The following is a 19,529-nucleotide window of genomic DNA, read 5'->3' as shown; positions in this document are numbered from 1 at the left end:
CTTCCTGAGATCGCGAAACATGCAAATAGAGACATTTGACGATTAAATAAACACACAATCGCGACGATGTATGGTTTGTCTTCAAGCCACTTAGTCTTCAAATGCTCATCCTTGGGCAGATTAAAAAAGTTTGCTTTTGAGTCGCACTTCAGAACACAGCGTCTCGTCGCCATGATGTTTTCTAGTTTTCACTGGCGTCTTGGAGCGCAATAAGTGGGCGTATCGTATTCAAATAACTTGACTAGTTGACGTCATCTAGTCAGAGAAAAAGCTTCGGTCTTCTAACGATTCTTAAAAATGACTCAGAGTCGACTCTTACTTTTGAAAGAAAATAACTATAAATACGGTGCACTGTCATATTTCAAAACTTTGCAGGATGTTTTTGTTCACTTAGATCTATGTTACACACTACATGAAAGGTAAATTTCAAAATTCCATGATAGGTGCTCTTTAAAGCACTGTTTGTATCTGTATATTTAAGTTGTATTTATTTGTCCTATTGTCAAACAAGATTCATGCATTTTGTTTGTTTTATTGCCATGTGTGACTATAGTGCATCTAATATAATGATATGGTAAATGTGGCATCCTAATTATGAAAAAAAAGAAACATGCACATTTCTGAAAATGACCACCACAAAATCAGTAATTTTGATCTCACAAAAAAAAATGTATATACATACACACACACTATCGGTCAAAAGTTTGCGAACGGTTCGATTTTTTAAATGTTTTTTAAAGAAGTCTCTCCTGCTCACCAAGGCTGCATTTATTTGATCCAAAATACAGCAAAAACAGTATTATTGTGAATAATGTTTTTTTTTTTTTTTTACAATTTAAAATAACTATTTTATATTTCAATATATATCTTAAAATATATCTGTGATTCAAAGCTGAATTTTCAGCATCATTGCTCCAGACTTTAGAGTCACATAATCCTTCAGAAATCTTTTTTTTTTTTTTTTTTACTTTTTTTTTATCCATCAAAGAATCCAAAAAAAATGTTTTACACAACTGTGTTCAACACTGATAATAATCATAAATGTTTGTTGATCATCAGATCCTCATATGAGAATGATTAGTAATTTAGTGAAGGATCATGTGACACTGAAGACTGGAGTAATGATGATAAATTCAGCTTTGATCACAGGAATAAATGACAGAACTGTCACAATATTACAGCTTTTTGTATTTTTAATAACATAAATGCAGCATTGGTGAGCAGAATGTAAAAACATTAAAAAATCTTTCCGTTCTCAGACTTTTGACGGGTAGTGTGTTTGTATATTAATCCTGGTGGGATTGAGCTATGAGGAAGTGCAAGATTACTAATATTTACTTAATTTTGCAAGTAATTTTGTGATTCTGCATTTCCTTTTGTACGTTTTTTTTTTTAATTGCGTGATATAGGTCTTAAATTTAATTCATAATGGTCTTGAAAAGGTCTTAAAAAGTCTTAAATTTGACTTGGTGAAACCTGCAGATACCCTGTACAACTGGCGCCAAGCCAATAACCCTCAGCAACCTGCTGTCGTGCGACTCGTGCCATAAAGAAGTGTCGTAAATATTCAGTTTACGTGAATATTACACCTTGTAAACGCAGTACCATGAAGGGTCATAGCAGTATACTTAAAGTTATGAAGGACATATTACATACTAGAATATGGGCCCTATCTTAACAATCCGAGCGGATGGTCTGAAGCGCATGGCGCAGGTGCACTTAGGGCACGTCCGAATCCACTTTTGCTAGTTTAACAACGGATTGTTAAACTAGGGTTGTTCCTAGTCTCTTGATGAGTAATGGGTAGGGGTGTAACGGTACACAAAACTGACTTTTCAGTACGTACCTCGGTTTTGAAGTCACGGTTCGGTACGGGTTCGGTACAGCAGTTTTACAAAATTGCTTTTTATTTATTTTTATTAAACAGTAGTTTACTGGAAAAAAAGTGTATGTTCTTAAATGTATTAAATTCTAACTAAAAGTTTATTGAAGATTGCACATTAATATTAAAGTTTAACAACAGAGCCCACACTATTAGCCTAAATTCAGTTGCTATTTATTTTTAGGTATAATAATATAACAGGGGAGCGATAAATCAAAATCCCTCCGGTGCGAGGACGATCCGTTTAGATCTGCTCTGACGGATAGATATGTATAGCCTTGGTGGTAAGAGGAAGGACCGTGTAGATCCGCTCTGACGGTCGAACAAAGTAGAGATAGCCCTGGTGTTCCTGTCCAGGAAGATTTGTCTGTAAGGGTAATGTTTAAATGCACAGTTACCTGACAAATATTTTTTGAGTACTCCCTCCGGTGCGAGGAAGACCCGTTTAGATCTGCTCTGGCGGGTAAAACATCTAGAGAACGCCCTCAAGTTAGGCCAAGAAGATTTGTCTGTAAGGGTACTGTCTAAACGCACAGTTACCTGACAAATATTTTTAAAGTAAACCTGACTCTCCATTTTCTTCCACCCCAGATAGGGGATTTCATCTTTATTTTTTATTTCCTTTTAATTCCTATTATAACTGTTATACTATATATATTTCTATTTTATTTTTTCACTTATGACTATTTTAACTTAATTTCTATGTAAAGCACTTTGAATTGCCACTGTGTATGAAATGTGCTATACAAATAAACTTGCCTTGCCTTGCCTAATCAACACTCAGATAACAGTATGCAAACATGTTAACTTCACATTAGGCAGTTTTTGCAATAATTTCTAAATCTAATTATAAAATAGTTTTTTCTCCAATTCGTTGTTGAAATATAATAATTTTGTCAGTCATTTTTAAGACAGGTTTTTTTAAACACACATGAAATAATCTTTTAAGTAGAATATAATGAATATATAGGCTAATATAGTGCATATATTTAGTGAAAGAGTTGATTTCTCTAGTGAATAAAATTCTATGGACACTGAACGACTGCCTGAGGTAAATGTGATGCTACATGACATTGTTTAGTTTACAAGCAGTTATATTGAGGTCTTTCCGCCATTGAAACACTGATTGAGCGATTACACCGCATATGATACGTGATAGTAAGTTGTAATGTATCCTCAGCATACCTTCAGATGTTATTTCATGTTTATTCTTTAGGAAGAGATGATCGAGCGCGTTCACAGATGATCGCGTTCACCCGTTTGAACTGTGATTAGTGATCCGTGACGCCACATTAAAGAGCGTCAAAATGGCATTTATCGTTTGAATTTCGTGATAAAATGGACTGAATACTTCATATGTTCGTGTGGGAACTCTGATCGATGTGTGTTCCGTGCTTAAAACAAGCCGACTGTTAACTGTTAATGATTCGTGACACGCGTGCACCGAACCAAAAGCCCTGTACCGAAACGGTTCGGTACGAATACGTATACCGTTACACCCCTCGTAATGCAATAAATTAGAGTCTCATCTCCCATTCCCTTTAAAAGCTAGTTGCGCTTGCATCATGGTGGATTCGCTGTTTACGTGGCAGAATTTGCGAGCGGAAAGACTGAACTCTTCTCCAGAGAGGAATCCTTTTATTTTTAATATTTAAAACTGTTTGTGTGCTGCTGCGCATCCCTGTGTGTGTAACAAGCAGAGTTGTGCACCCGCCTATAGGCGCATATTACTAGGAATGGGCATCATTTTATTTTTATCGATTCCAATTCCGATTCTTATAGATTCCCAGTTTCGATTCAAATGTAGTATATCCTCCTGGGACCCACAAATAGACTTTTGTCCACTGTAGTGGATATTATATTTTAGTGAGTTTCTTTGACATCATACATGTCACATGTCACAATACCAAATGTTTGGAGGTTTCACCAGGACAACAACAACTTCTTGGTCTTTAAAAACGGCTGACATTAATGTTTAGCACTCTTAAGGAAATATGATAATATTTTTAAATTATAATTTAAATCAGATTAATTTTCAAATTGTTTGTTATAAATCAACATCTCAGGAAAATGTTATGGGGTTTCTAATCAAAATATGAATTTCTGTTACAGAACATTTCTTAAATGTCCACTGTAGTGGACGCCGGGATTTAAATCATGTTTATCAGGCATTTTGGAGAAATAACAAGTGAATAGGGAAATAAATTACATATCAACATTCCAATTAAATATTAGATATTATTATGAAAATGTTGACAATTACTTTTTTCATTACATGTTGCACCAAGAACAGATTAATATGCAAATTAGATGCAGTGTGATACATTGTATTGAATGGGAAAATCCAAGTATGGCCATTTTACCCACATATTTCATAAAGTAAAATGGTATATCAATGCATTTCGTTATATCTTTCATAACATAGTTCAGAATCATCTTTAAACAAAGTTTGTTTAAAAAAGATCCTGAAACCTAAAAATGTATTGGTGAATTAAAAATAAATCCCATTGTTTTTGCCTATACATGCAATTTCATGTCATTTTATTGACACAGTCCTGGTGTCAACTACAGAGGACATATCATAACATATGAATAAAATATAATTTTTCAAAAATGCTTTTTTCCCCATTTGTTTCTTATGCTCTAAACCAGGGGTGTCCAATCCTGCTCCTGGAGGGCCACTGTCCTGCAGAGTTCAGCTTCAACCCCAATTAAACACACCTGAACCAGCTAATCAAGGTCTTATTAGGCACACTAGAAACTTCCAGACAGATGTTGAGGCAAGTTGGAGCTAGACTCTGCAGGACAGTGGCCCTCCAGGAGCAGGATTGGACACTCCTGCTCTAAGCAATGTAATGACATAAAAAAATAATAAAAAATACTTTTTTTTCTGGGTCCCAGGAGGATAAAACAACAACAACAACAAAAGTCAAACATTAATATATCAAACATGTTTATTTTCTGTGCCATTAGTTTCAGCTCAAATAACAAACAAAAACCAGCACTAGGCTACATAAGAACTGAGCTGCTCAGCTACACATGTTCAAAAAAACTTAAATTAAAGTTAAATTAAAATACACAACACTTGTTGGTTGCAACTAAAAGTGCAAAGGACTTGCTTTTAAATGTGCAAGGGCTTGTAGGGGTTTGCTTAAAGGTGTCATGAACTGGCTTTGTTATACTGTTGTCTGAGGTCTACTTCTGACGTTCGCGTGGTTTTTACATTCAGAAACATCATAATGAATAAGTAATGCTATTTTCTGCCATGGTTTTGAGGCTCTCTCAAGGCACGGTCGGTTTTGATGGGCGTGCCGCACTCAAAGCTTGAAAGTAAACGCCCACGGCTAGGATTGGATAAGCTTTGCATATTTAATGAGCTCCGGCTCCCACATGAGTACGCTTGAGGCATTGTTTTGAAAGTGTGTGACATATGGCAACCGGAACAAACACAATGATTTGTCTCTCATCCACCCGCAATTAATATGAATGTTATTTTATATTACTTGGCCTGCCCCATCAGTGGATATATGCGCGCGCCAACGTTGCAGACAGCATGATCAAAACTTCCGCGATTGTCTTTCCTTCAAACATCAAGTCAAGAGAGTGAACAACGCACATCAAGAAAGGAATGATGGGGGTAGATTTGTTGCATTATTCCAAACAAATAGATTGTTATCCACAAATAAATGTAAAGAGATTCACAAAAATGAAATAAATTCACAAATAAATAGAATGAGATCCACAAATATATGCAGGAGTTTCACAAAAATGAATTAGATTCACAAATAAATACAATGACATTTGTGAATAAAAAAAATATCCACACATGTTTTTATGTCACAAACACAACTCTGCCTTGCATTCATTTGTGAATCTCTTCCTGTGCATTTGTGAATCTCTTCCTGTGCATTTGTGAATCGCTTCCTCTGCATTTGTGGATCGCTTCTTGCACATTTGTAAATCGCAGCACACATTTGAAACATTTCTAGCGTCTACACTTAAACAAATCCACAAATAAGAAAACTCCACCCACCGTCTACTTGAGCCAATCAGATAACGGCCATTATATAACACTAAACGTTATATATGCAACAAATCTACCCCCATAAGGAATGCTATTTCACTATTTATGATGATATGTATTGGTAGCCCATCTGGAAAACTGTGACACTGTGATAGTGGTAAGTTATGTTTAGTTAGACATGTACACAATGTAACATTGTATTTGATCTGTAACAATGCAATACTATCACATATAACACATTTTTACTCACATTAGTGATTAGCTTCATGCATTCATGTAATATCATCCTGTCTGCAAATCCAGTCTCTTATTTACAACAAATCCGGTGAAATGAACATACGTGCAATGTCTTCCCCACGTGAGCTGGAACTTCATTAAAAATAAAGTTTAACCATTCATTCCTAATATTATAATCCGAAGGAAGCTTATGCAGCGACTGTGTTCTTCCACAACCCTAGGCAAAGCGCAATATATTACCCTCTTCGGCATGTTTATAGCTTGCGCTATCTGTTTAGCTCCACGAGTCGGTGGGCGGGGCTACAAAAGCAGGCGTACATATTTATCTGTAGAGGTGGCGTTTCTGCATCCTATTACGTCAGTGGTCGACATATTCGGAGAGCTCTCGTTTTCTGGGCCTGGTGTCAATAAAAGCTTTTCTTTGACTAACAAGGAAGTTTTCAGCTCTGAAACTTACAGGATATACTTATATCACGATGAACATTTGTATATCAAAGGCTCAAGGGAAAGTTTATTTCTCAGTTCATCACCCCTTTAAGTTATCATCAGTACTTAGCCATTTTTATTTAGAAACATCAACATATGTGCCCTTGTCATCTCCCTGGGAATAAAAAAAACAAACAAACATTGCTAATAGGTTTAAAATTAATTTAAAAAAATGATTTCCCTATAATGTAACACCTACCTAAACGATGATCACTTGACAACAGAAAAGGGGTGCAACCCTTTGACTATGAACGCTGTGATCGACCCGTGACACTCCTCAATTTTTTCTTGTGTGACCTTTCGAAGAGAGGGAGAATGGTGTCTCACACGCAACATTTTGTGGCGTTGTAGCCGTACTAGTGCCGGCTAATGAAGGGCACTCGGGATGCGCAATAAATCAAACACTGTGCATTCTTTTATTTCAACGTGGTGAACCAACCGCAGATGCTTAGACATGTTGGTCGTGACACCTTGCTTGCAACATATTAGATTATTACAATAATTACATTTAGCTTTGTCTTCGGTTTTACAAAGTGTACCCACACTTTTGTGCGCCTCCCATGGTTCATCTTGTAAATTGATGTTTAGATTACCACGTAAAGGTCCTGGCAGATTAAACGCGCGGAAGGTCCTGGCAGATTGCCAGGTGGAAAAAAAATGCACTCAGGAATCGAAAAGAGGAATTAAAATTTTTATTTTATAACAAGTATCCGATTCTTAATCTTAAGTATCCGGTTCCAGAATCAGAATCGATTTTCAATTCCCAACCCTACATATTACTAACGTGCCCTTTAAATAACACAAAAAATACTGCACTATTGACTTTAGACCAGGTTTTTGTTGGTCAATGGCGCAGTCGTTTTCAGTTCCTCAAAATAGCCACACGCCAACAATGCGCTTGAACACACCTGGTTTTCAGACCAGCACGCCCATGGGCGGACAGATGGGCGCGAGTGCATTTGCTATTTAAACAGCGCTGGACGTGAAAATGATAACTGCGTTGGGATGAAACTAGTAAAAAACACTTGTATTGCGCCTGCCGTCGCATTGCGCCGGGTGTATGATAGGGTCCTAAAGCATGTTTGCGAATTTCAATAAAGGGTGTACTCATTTTTGCAACCCATTGTTTAACCCTTGTGCATTGTTCAAATTCACCACCCTTTCGTTATGTTCGTGGATGAAAACATCCACTAAATTAAACTGCTTTAAAATGTATCAGATCAATTTTTTTTCCAATTTTTTTTGCATAAATCAACCTCAGTCCTGTTCAAAACTACTAAATGTTTTAAAAAATTCAGGATTTTTACTCTTTAATTGCCAAGTTCATAAATGATGTCATTGATTTGGGGGAAAAAACACACACAAAATGACAAATTTTCAATATAACATGTCAAAGATTAGAAACAACATTGGCTTTGATGCATTGTTAGTTTTTAGTAGATTTCGTGGCTGTTTTTGCCCCATTGACTTCCATTGTAACCACATTTTTTGATTGCAAAGCCAAGACACCATATACTCATGCATTTTTGATTGTTGATGGTTTTTCCTGTTGGGAAGAGGTAAAATTTGTAATTTGTACAGTTGATAACCAGGTAACATCATTAACCCTTTAGATAGGCCTGTACAAAAAAGCTTAGTTTCTGGCTTTTCTATGGAGTTTATTATGGAGTATAACAGCATATTATTTTCCCAAAATATTTCAAAATAAGATTTGTCACCAAAAATCATTCCATTTGCTGAAACACAGAGAAAGTTATGGCCAAATTAAGACTCGATAACACCCCATAGAGGATGAAAACGTCCCCAACAGCACATAACGGTTAAGCAAAACTGCCAAAAGTGAGTTGTTTGAAAGTTTGTTTCTTACATTGTCAAAATTAACGTTTGCTAAGGGTGTTTTTCCAAAATGATGTCATAGAAGAACAATTCTGTATTCCATGAACCTTTTAGTGAACATGTTCTTAAAATAATCTTTTTTTTTTTCTTTTGTGAAGAAACGTTCTTATATATAAAAGTTTGGAGCCATAGATGCCAATAAAGAACCTTTTTTTTAAGAGTGCATATACTGTACATGTTTAATGTACATTGTCATCTTCACATAAATTGTAATTATGATCATTAAGAAATAAATATATCTTTATGCTCAGAGGGGATGTACTTATAGAAACAATGTGTATTGTGAATAGCGCTGTACAAATCAATTAAGCCTTGACTTAAGATGAATGGAAATGGAACAGGTATTGTAGACCTCCTACGGTAAGCCTGAAGATGGCTTTGTCGTAATAAATTATGCACGTGCCAATTATGTACATGTATGTGTGAACCATTTTTGACAGCTGTTTCAAAGCTCCTGAGTTACTCTTAACAGCATTTGATCATTGTTCCTCCATGAAGACACACACACAGTCACACTCAGACACACATTAGACAACTAGTTTTCTTCTTTCGCAGTCATGCTTGATTTTCTTTCAGTATATTGGTCATAGCTTTCATCAACAACACAGGTGTGAGAATTCCCACACGTTCGCATTTGTCTTGGTAATCCATATAAGAAATGGAATTGACCAGTGGTGCCTGAGAACACATCATTCTGAAATCCAGCCATGGTATAATTCTGTTCGCTCATACGAAGGGTCATCATACAGTGATAAGAGGTCAACAGGAAACTAATTGAGGTCTCTCTACGCGGCCCCTTTCTCCATGCCTGTGCAGATGTCTAATGGGCTGTACCAGGGTATTATGGGACCAGAACAGGTCTGCTTTGATTTGCTGCTTTGAGGCACCAGTGGTTCAGATGGTATAAACAGAGCTTATACGTGAACACCCGCTAACCTGCTAAATGTGTGTGTATTTCAGCAGTGGCGCGTAACGCGGTCAATCCTACTAGCCACTTTGGCGGTTTTAATCTTATCTATATATATACATTTTTCATTTTTCGTTTAAAAAGGCATCTGAAATAATGAACTAAGGGTAATGTAGTGCTGTCAAAAAAATATGTGGATACATATCGATACTGAAATATCTGAAACGCTTCCAATAATATTTTCCCACAGCATAGATACACCATACCAGCTGCGCTTTCTCACTCTCTCATCTCTCCGACAGCGAGTGACACACAAACCCGCCTCCCCTCATTCACTCATTTCATTTCCTCCGGATGAATATTGTTGGTATTACAGGGCTTGAATTTCGTGTGATTGTGCATGTTGCGCATAATTTTTCTCATTCCTGCAAATTTTGTCTGCACACATAAAGCCGTCTCTTATGTGGCGTTCACACCGGACGCGATTCGCGCGAAGGTGGACGCTTGAACATTTTGTGTTTACTCGCTTCAATCGCGCGTGACATTAACTGCACAATAGACGCGACTTCGCGTCATGGGCGGGGCTTCTGCCAGCCGGCTCGTCTCGTTGAGAAATGGCTGACATGGGCTGTGTTTACATGTCTTTTTTTTGTTAAAATCTACTGTTAATGTGTGACAAAACGTAGTTTTAAGACTTTTTCAGTCGATAATGTAGTTGTTTAAAGTTCAAATCTGTGGTTTATTTATATAAAGAGTGCCTATTTGAACATTTTATCTGCCGTTGCCGGAGTTGTGAGCTCCAGCAGACAGCGGCGCTCAGTGCTCGTCAAAGCCGGCGAGGGCAACCTTTCCTCGGCCAGTTCTTCTGCCGTCTGCCGCTGGCTCTGATGTCTCTGTGGAGTGTCTCGAGCTATAATTCGTCTTGTAACGGCCGATCTTTGGTCTCATGGATCTATAATTTGTTCCCTGGCAAATCGTTTAGGCTGAGAGCAAAGATAAGTTTCATTACTTTATATTTTTAGGCTATAACTGTACGTTGCAGTTGTAACGTTAGCCTACTAGCACTGACTTTGAATGTTTGACTGAATTGTGTGCTTTATTTCATGTATAGCTTATTATACCTTTTACTTATTGATCATACATAAACTTGCATTTAACAAAAAGAGACTGTGTTGTGTTTCATGTCATTTAATCACAGTTATCACAGTGATAATCATATTGTCTGAACCAGATGTGAATATACAGATTTTCTCCTCATTGTTGTCACTACTAGAGCAAGCTCCTGATTGGTTAACGCGGCGCGAAATATCCGCCAAAGTTCAGATTTTTCAACTTGAGCGTTTCGCGTGTTCAAAACGCTCAATTCGCGTCCTTCGCGCCGCAGAATGCCATTTCGCGTCTCTGCATTGACTTAACATGTAAATCACTCGCGCGAATCGCGTCCGGTGTGAACGCACCATTAGAACTAAATTAAGTTCTTTCTTGCTGCTTATTGCACTTAAAAAGTCAAAAACATACAAAATAATGTCAAAATTAACGTAAACACAGTCTGTTTTAAGTGAACGTAAACTGTTGAGAAAGAAAACGCATGTGTTACAGTATAATGTGTAACTAGGAGTCATTTTCGATTCTGAATTTAGCTTTGACCGCCAAGTTAAAAGTGTTGTGAAAACATCGTTTTTTCAGTTAAAGGGGTCATAGAATGGTACATGCACTTTTACAAGTTGATTATACGGAAATGTGTGTTGGCAGTGCCTGTACACAACCATCCTATAATGATAAAAATACATCCAGTGTTTTTTTTTAATCTCCTTATATATTTTCCCCTGTCTCAAATCGAGCCGTCTGACCGTGTGACGTTACACGTTGTACGCCCCTCCTAAGATTGTTGATTGACAGCAGCGTTTCAACACAGACCCGCCCTGAGCGAGCTGTCATCAGTCCGCCATTGTTGATACGCTGGAGCAGAATGGCGTCTAAGCGATTGTGGTGTTGTGTTGTTGGGTGTAATAACGAAAACAGCAGTCATTTTGATGTTCCTAAATCCGAACCGCTGAAGACCCAGAGGCTGCTGAGTTTTGTTTTAGAAGGGAATATTCCCCCCCATCAACGTCAATGTTTGCGCGAATCATTTCTCAGCAGACTGCTTTATAAACGAGGGTCAGTATAAAGCAGGTTTTGCTAATAAGCTGCTCTTGAAAAAAGGATCGTGTTCCTGCTGCACCTCAGGAAGATCGAAGATGTGTGAGTGTAACGTTTTATTAACCTTTATATTAATCTTTGCAAATCGCTTGCACGCTTCACGATGAATGAGGCTAAAGTTTACAGGGTAAGTTACATTACGGCATGCTTTCTGTGTATGACGTTCTCAATATAATTCATAATCCCACGTTTATAATGAACAACGCGTTATGTTTGTTATTACAAACTGTGTACTCGGGTGATAAAGTTAACGTGGTAACACTACACTAAGCTTACTTTTGTACATGGTTTATAACGGTGTCTGTTACTGAAGTAATGTAAAAAAAAAAAAATCTTATAACATAACATCAATCTGTCAATGAACTAACACATCAGTAAACACATAGCATTCGTATCTCACTATGCTACTCTGCCAGTACAAAGATAGATCAAAGTGACATGACGTTAACCAACCATTCAGAAACGTCCTGTTCGAACTTCGATGGTTTCGTCATCTGTTCCTGGTCCGACTCCGGTTCAAATTGATAAGGTTGCTTAGATGTGTCTTCAGAGACTCCCGTTGTCATTATTTCTCGAAAATATACCCTCAAATGTTGTCAAGGCAACACTCCACGTGTGTTGTGGTGTTGTGTCGTGTCGAACCGAACGCCCCACAGAGCAGAGGGGGCGGGGTGAGCAAAGCTCATTATCATTTAAAGTCACATACACTGAAATGACTTACTGAAAACTGAGCTGGTTTTGACCAGGTAAATTGAGTGTTTTCTTACAATACTAATGAGAATTTTTAATTAAAGTATATTACAAACTTTTCATTTAGACACTAAAGAATCATATTAACTTGTACAAAAATGTCATTCTATGACCCCTTTAAGGAAACTGTCGAAATTGAAATCCATCCTTTTAAATAAGGACTTAGAGGTTGTTCTACATGCCTTTGTTTCGTCACGGCTGGATTATTGTAATGCTCTTTATTTGGGCATAAATGAATTTCTCGTTGCTCGTCTGCAGTACGTTCAAAACGCTGCAGCGAGAATCTTAACAAAAAACAAAAAATGGGATCCCATAACACCTACATTAATATCACTTCACTGGTTACCGGTGAAATACAGAATACAGTACAAGGTATTAATGTTTGTCTATAAAGCATTACATGACCAGGCTCCCCAGTACATAAAGAACATGTTGATCCCTTACCAACCCCAACGCCAACTGCGCTCCTCTCAGAGCATGCTGCTAATGTTCCACGGTCTCGCTTGAGGCGAAGTGGAGATCGTGCTTTCTCTGTCGCTGCTCCTGCTCTGTGGAATGTGTTGCCCTTATATATTAAATCCTCACCAAGTATACATATCTTTAAAACAGACTTGAAGACTCACCTTTTCTATCAAGCTTATGGCATTTGATTAGGTCTGAAAACTGTGAGAAATTGATTGTATGTTTTTCTTGGTGTTTTGTTGTGCTGTTATTTGATGTTGGTACGACTTTGCATTTTATTGTTTTATATGTGTCTATTACTGTTTTTACCAATTATGGACAGCACTTTGGTCCATTTTAATGGCTTTGAAAGTGCTATAAAAATAAATTGAGTTGAGTTGAGTATAATGGATCTGTGCGTCAGGTCAAAGTGACAGTAGCCTAATACACCTGCTGCCAAATTATGAGATAATATTAAACATATGTATATGGCAGTTTTTCCACATGGTATCGATGTCAAAATTGTGGCCAGTGAAAATGCAGAGTGGCTAGTAACTAAAAACTGGTGAGCAAAAAAGTTAATGTCAAGCCCTGGATATAAAGTGGTGTTTATGTGGCGACCGGTGTTGCCACAGTTACTTTGAAAAAGTAACCTGATTAATGATTACTCCTTTAAAAAGTAACTTAGTTACTTTACAGATTACTTGATTTTAAAAGTAACTAAGTTAGATTACAAGTTACTTTATTAGTTACACACACCCCTGCCGCCTCAACATAAAAATGACAACCATTTTTGCCAACACTCACTTTATTGGAAGTGCATTTTTAACATTAACGTTCAAAAATGTATCTCCTGACATTTTAAGTGGAGTACTCCACTTAAAGTAGTCAGATTAGAGTAACGCGTTACTGGCATCACTGGTGGCGACCCCCGCTCTGTTTTGTCCCATGTCATTAAACCTGGATAGATTTTTACATTAAGGTTGTGTTCACACTTGGCATGTTTGGTTCGATTAAAACAATTACTTGACTAAGTGTGAACGCTGCCATCCGAACCCTGGTGTGCATCAAACAAGGGGACTGAGACAACTGAAAAGATGGGTCTCTGTCCGCTTCCAAATGAACTCTGGTGCGGTTCGACTGAAATATGAACACAACATGGACCAAAGACATGTAAACAAACCAAAAACAGGACATGATGTCACAAGATGCGACCCTAAAAAGAACAGAATGCTCAATCATACCTGTTTTTCTCGTCATAGTCATGATGTTGCCCATCACAGTTCAGTACAGGCATCAGAACCGCGTCTCCTCGCAGCAGATCTTTGTGTGTGTGACGGAGGGATTCCTGTGGCTATTTTGACTCCTTTACACATTTTATGAGCTCTTCACGAGTTCTCAGCTGGTCAAAATACCATCATATGTAGCTACGCACATACAACAAGCCCATTTAGCCCAGCCACCAGGACTGTTTTGGATGTTCGGTAAGTTCCGTCACAAAATATACTTAATAAAAGCCGGCCAATCAGGTTGTAAATATATCCCTATGCCTTTAGGTTCGGTATCTTCAGGTTCTGAGTTAAAAAACCTAATGCGAACGCTAAGCGGACCAGGGCTAAATGTTTTTTTTTTTTGGTCCGGACCAAACAAACTAAGCAAACCGAACTACAAGTGTGAAAGGGACAATTCACACAAAAATAAACACACAATTAATAAATAAATAATTACAATTTTACTTACCCTATTGTTCTAAATCGGTATGACTTACTTTCTTCTGTGGGACACAAACAACAAATTTTTTTGTCCTTACAGAGAAAGTCAATCGTTAGACCCCACTTACGGTTACACTTCATTTTGATGGTCCACTCAAGACATTCTACTAACTATAAGTAGCTTTGCAACTACATGTCAACTAACTCTCATTAGAGTATTGGTAGAATAAGTTTGTACTTGCAAAATTAGTAGAATGTCTGTTGGGGAGCATCAAAATAAAGTGTTAGCAGATATTAAACAGACAGTCTACTAATCTAATAACTGGTAGTTGACATGTAGCTGCAAAGTTACTTATAGTTCATAGAATGTCTAAAGTGGACTTTCAAAATAAAGTGTTTCCTCATTTATTTTGTGTTCTGCAAAATAAATAAAGTCACACATGTTTACAATGACATGAGGGTGAGTAAATTAAGTTTGTGTTTGTCCTTTGTCTTAACCTTTAGTATTTACTTATTACATGTGTGTATCTTAAGCCCCGTTTCCACCGAAATTACCCGGAACAATTTGTCCCAGGAACTCTTTTCCCCCAGACCTGCTGCTGTTTGCGTTTCTATCACGCTCTAAAGTACCGGGAAGATTAGTCCGGTGACGTAGGACTGAGCGCGTCGACTTTACAGTTCCCACTGGATTCCGTCTTTGCAAATACATTTCATAAAGCCTGAACCTCGTTGTCGGCCCATCTGTCGTATTTTTTAAACTCCATTGTTGATTCGAAAATCAATCAACTCTTACTGCATGCAACACAACAGACTTTTAAAAATAGTGGTTGAAATAAAATGCTGCATCGAGTTGACCAATCAAAATGCTGTGTGAACTCAACCAATCAACATGTTCAGCACCCAAGTCCCACCCCCGAAAGTTCCTGAACTTTGAAAAAGTACTAACTTGCAAGCAGGGCCGCTTTGAGAGGGAAATATTTACCTGGAACTTCATTTAGACCCCGGTTCCTGCGGTCGAAACACACTTAGTACCAGCCCAAAGTCCCTAGTTCCTGGGGAAAGTACCTGCGGTGGAAACGCGGCTTTACAGATCCAGAACTTCTTCACACATTTATATTTCTCTGCATGAATGACCTGACATTTATGCATTTAGCAGACACTTTTATCCATATGATTTATATATTTACATGTAAACAGTGCCTGTTCAGACGGCAACTATTGTACATTGAACCTGACAGCAAGCCTGCAACCAGTGCAGCAAACATACAACCAGTGCAGCAAACATACAACCTCTTTCTTTATAGTTTAATATAACAAAAACCTAGTTGAATAGGTTTGGACGGTGCTGTTCTGTTTGTAATACCTGTTGTTATCATCTTGATCACAATATCAAACTCCCCAAACCCTAAGATCATGATTAAATCTACATCATGAATATATTGGAGCAAACATCCTCTGCCCAGACGTTACAAACCCAAGTGATATTTTGCTTTCTAAACCTGCCCTGTTATAACCTAATCATTATTCAAACAGGAAACCCGGTTTTTGCCAAAACGGAAATAATTTTAATCGAGAGTTTTCTTCAATTCTCTCACGCTCGCCTCAATTTATAATAACTTGCCTAACTTCACATGCTTTTGGGGGGGACGCATATCACATCAAATCTTGTCATTATTAAACTGAATATGATTATATGCAGTTCTCAGCTCTTTCATCTGAGTGATGAACTGTGGTTTTAGGGCTCTGTGACTTACACATCTGGAGGGAAGGCAGTGTACTAAAGTCAATTCACAGCTCTGACATTGTTCCTTCCTCCGACGCGTCACTTCAAGCTCTTTGGGAGGAGATATAAATGATAATTGATTTCAATGGAGGTGGTGCATATTCCATCTTTGCAGCTAAAGCGTCGGCTTGTAAAACTACAGGAGTGAGAATCTCATCTGCTTCTTTAACAAGCACTGCAGCCCTTCCATATGTTTCACTGATGACTGGAGTGTAGCAAATACTAGTGAGCTGCCAATGGAGGCAGCACTTTAATCAACCCATTTTTACTCCCAAGGCGTCCAATATTGCTGCATGTACAAGAGTCACTACTCACTACACAGCCACTTAAATATGAGGTTGATTTAGTTGCATTTTTTCCAAATAAATATACTTATATTATACATTTTCCCACATAAAAAAATAGGCCCTTTAAGCTCTTAACATTGTAGCTGGCAACACAATGCTTTTAATGGGAAAGTAAACAGATGGACATTAATATTTTTATGTTCATAAAGCTAGATTATTTCAAATATATAATATTTTATATTTTAGACATTATCTCACAACTGCTTTTATTTATTTGTTCATAAAGAATAAAATAAATTTTGCTTTTTTTTTACCAAATGGGTCTGTCCCAATACATGCAGTCTTGGCCGCTTGAGAGTGTGTGCATGTGACAGGAAGTAAGTATGCAATTTCCCCATGTCTGAAAAATACACACACTAATATTTGAGGCTAATTATATCCCATCAGTCATCATGTATAGAAACTCAAGTGCCCCAAAATTGTGGGAAACTTTCCAGCGTAATTAGATATTACACATAATTTGTTAGTAAAAGTAAAGTGTTGTGCATTTTATCTGTGCAGGGATGAGTAAAATAAAAAGTAAAAAGTAGGGCTGCCTTTGAGCAAAGTTTAGCTCCAATCCTAATTAAACATCTAGATCAGCTACTAGAAACTTCCAATAGTTGTGTTGGAGCTGGTTAGAACTAAACTCTGCAGGAAGTGAGACTGGGCAGCCCTGCTCAACTAGAGTACATTTTAAGTCGAGTCTGCCGTGTGAAGAGCTGTTTTGTGGTTTCACTTTATTTTGATGGTCCCTTCAAGGCATTTTGTTGACTATAAGTACCGTTGCACCTTCACGTTTACAAAAGCCACGTTTTCACCTCAGGAACTTTCTCCAGGAACCAGGGACTTAGGGTGGTACTCTGTGTGTTTCGATCGCAGGGACCAGGGTCTAAAGTCCCTGCTCGCGAGGTAGTCATTTTTCAAAGTTCAGAACATACTGATTGGTTGACTCCACACAGCATTTTATTTCAACCACAATTTTTAAAAGTCTTTTGCGGTGCGTGCAGTTAGAGTTGTTTGCCTATTCGAATCAACAATGGGGTTTCAAAAATATGACAGATAGACCCACTGTTCAGGCTTTATTGAGCTTTAATGCGGAGGATGAAATCCAGTGGGAACTGGGAAGTCATGCGCAGTCCTACATCACCGGACTAATCTTCAGAGTACTTTAGACCGCGATGGAAATGCAGACAGCAACAGGTCTGGGGGAAAAAGTTCCTGGGGCAAATTTGTCCGGGTAATATTGGTGGAAATGCGACTTAACACTCATTAGAGTGTTAGTAGAGTATTAGTAGACTGGTAGGGTTAGGGTTAGAATAAGTTGACATATGGTTGCAAAACCCTGCTAAACCCTGCTAAACCCTGATCCGGCTTGCATTTCCATCTCCAACAGCCCCATTACTTGATAGGCGTGGTATTGCGATCGAAGTCATTTTCGCTTGAAGAAGAAAGCGACACAGTAAACAACAATGGACAACATACAGCAGATCTTGTTCTTGCTTCTCGGCATGTGGCTGTTTGTCAGAAGTAGATGACAAGCTTTGTTTGAGCCAAAGCTACATGGAAAAACACAGCCGAAAAAGCACACGCAAGTGACGATTCTCTGTCAACCAATCAGTGGTCTGCAGTAAGTCTAGCTCCACCTTTTACCGGACTACTGTGCTAGGTACCCCAATGGAAGGGTGCCAAAAAAGTTGTACAGTACGGTTTGGAATTAGGGTACCATTCACAACTTCTGACAATGGAAACAGCAAAAATTAAAGAGCTCCGGACATCACGTGACCCCTTCTGTTTACAACGCCATATTGGCAGGCAGGAACAGCCTGGAGCAAATATGAAATGAACGACGCCAGCATGATTTCACTGCGCACTTTAATTCGAAAGACAGACCTATACATAGAAAAATGTAATAGATTAAACATAACAGATCCCTATAATGACCCCGGGGTGCTTTTCACATGTATCGATAAAGGACCGGATAGCTTTCCAGTCAGGACACCTGTTGAACCGGCTGTGCGCAAGTTACAACTAGCCTAGTTTTGACATAAATGGGCTCTTATTTACAACTTATGCACAACTTTACAACTTAGTAGAAGCCTAAATCTAAGTATAAACTAATTATTTATGGAAGCTTCCGATCAGGAGTAACGTTAACGGATAGAATAGCAGGCAGACTGAACTGCATCAATACGCTCTTGTATCACATCACAGACTTCAATTCTTTATGTATATGACAATGCTGATATATTCATGCGCTTACATTTAAAGAGAGAAAACGTGAATAGATTACTATGTTAGCGGTCCAACGATGTTACATGAACCTGGCCAAAACAGTGCACCCGCTGTGTCCCATGTTGTGCATGTCAAATAAAATCAGTCATAAACCATAAATATAATTTCTAATTTTTTTGTTTCAGTATTTATTTATTGATTTTGTTTCAAATATGATTATGGTTTATTTATATACAAAAGCACTTATGTTATTCATGATTAAGTATCATATTTTATGGGAACGTATTTTTATCATTAGTCATGTGAGGCAAAAGTTAGAATGAAGAATAAACTGAAATTCACAGCATTTCGATAACTTACTCCGATAAAATGATTTCCCCTTTGCTTTTCCCCGCCTGTTCTGGAATCCTGGCGCACAGCAGCTGTCCACCATGTTGAAATAGTAAGTTTAAAAATTGTTTTCGACCACTATAAATACCAATGCAACAACCACTCGAGTGCTCCCCTGATTGCCTGCCAAAATGGCTGCATGACGTCAACCTCCGGAGCTCTATAGTCTACAGAATGTTCCGGGACCATGAAAATAAAGTGTTATAATCCCCCCCCCCCCCCCCCCCCCAAAAAAAAAAACTCTCGGTTAAATTGCGG

Source organism: Gobio gobio (assembly GCF_949357685.1).
Source record: "Gobio gobio genome assembly, chromosome: 13".
In the NCBI taxonomy this organism is placed as follows: domain Eukaryota; kingdom Metazoa; phylum Chordata; class Actinopteri; order Cypriniformes; family Gobionidae; genus Gobio; species Gobio gobio.
The sequence above is the reverse complement of the archived record's forward strand: the minus strand, read 5'-3'. Positions refer to the sequence as shown.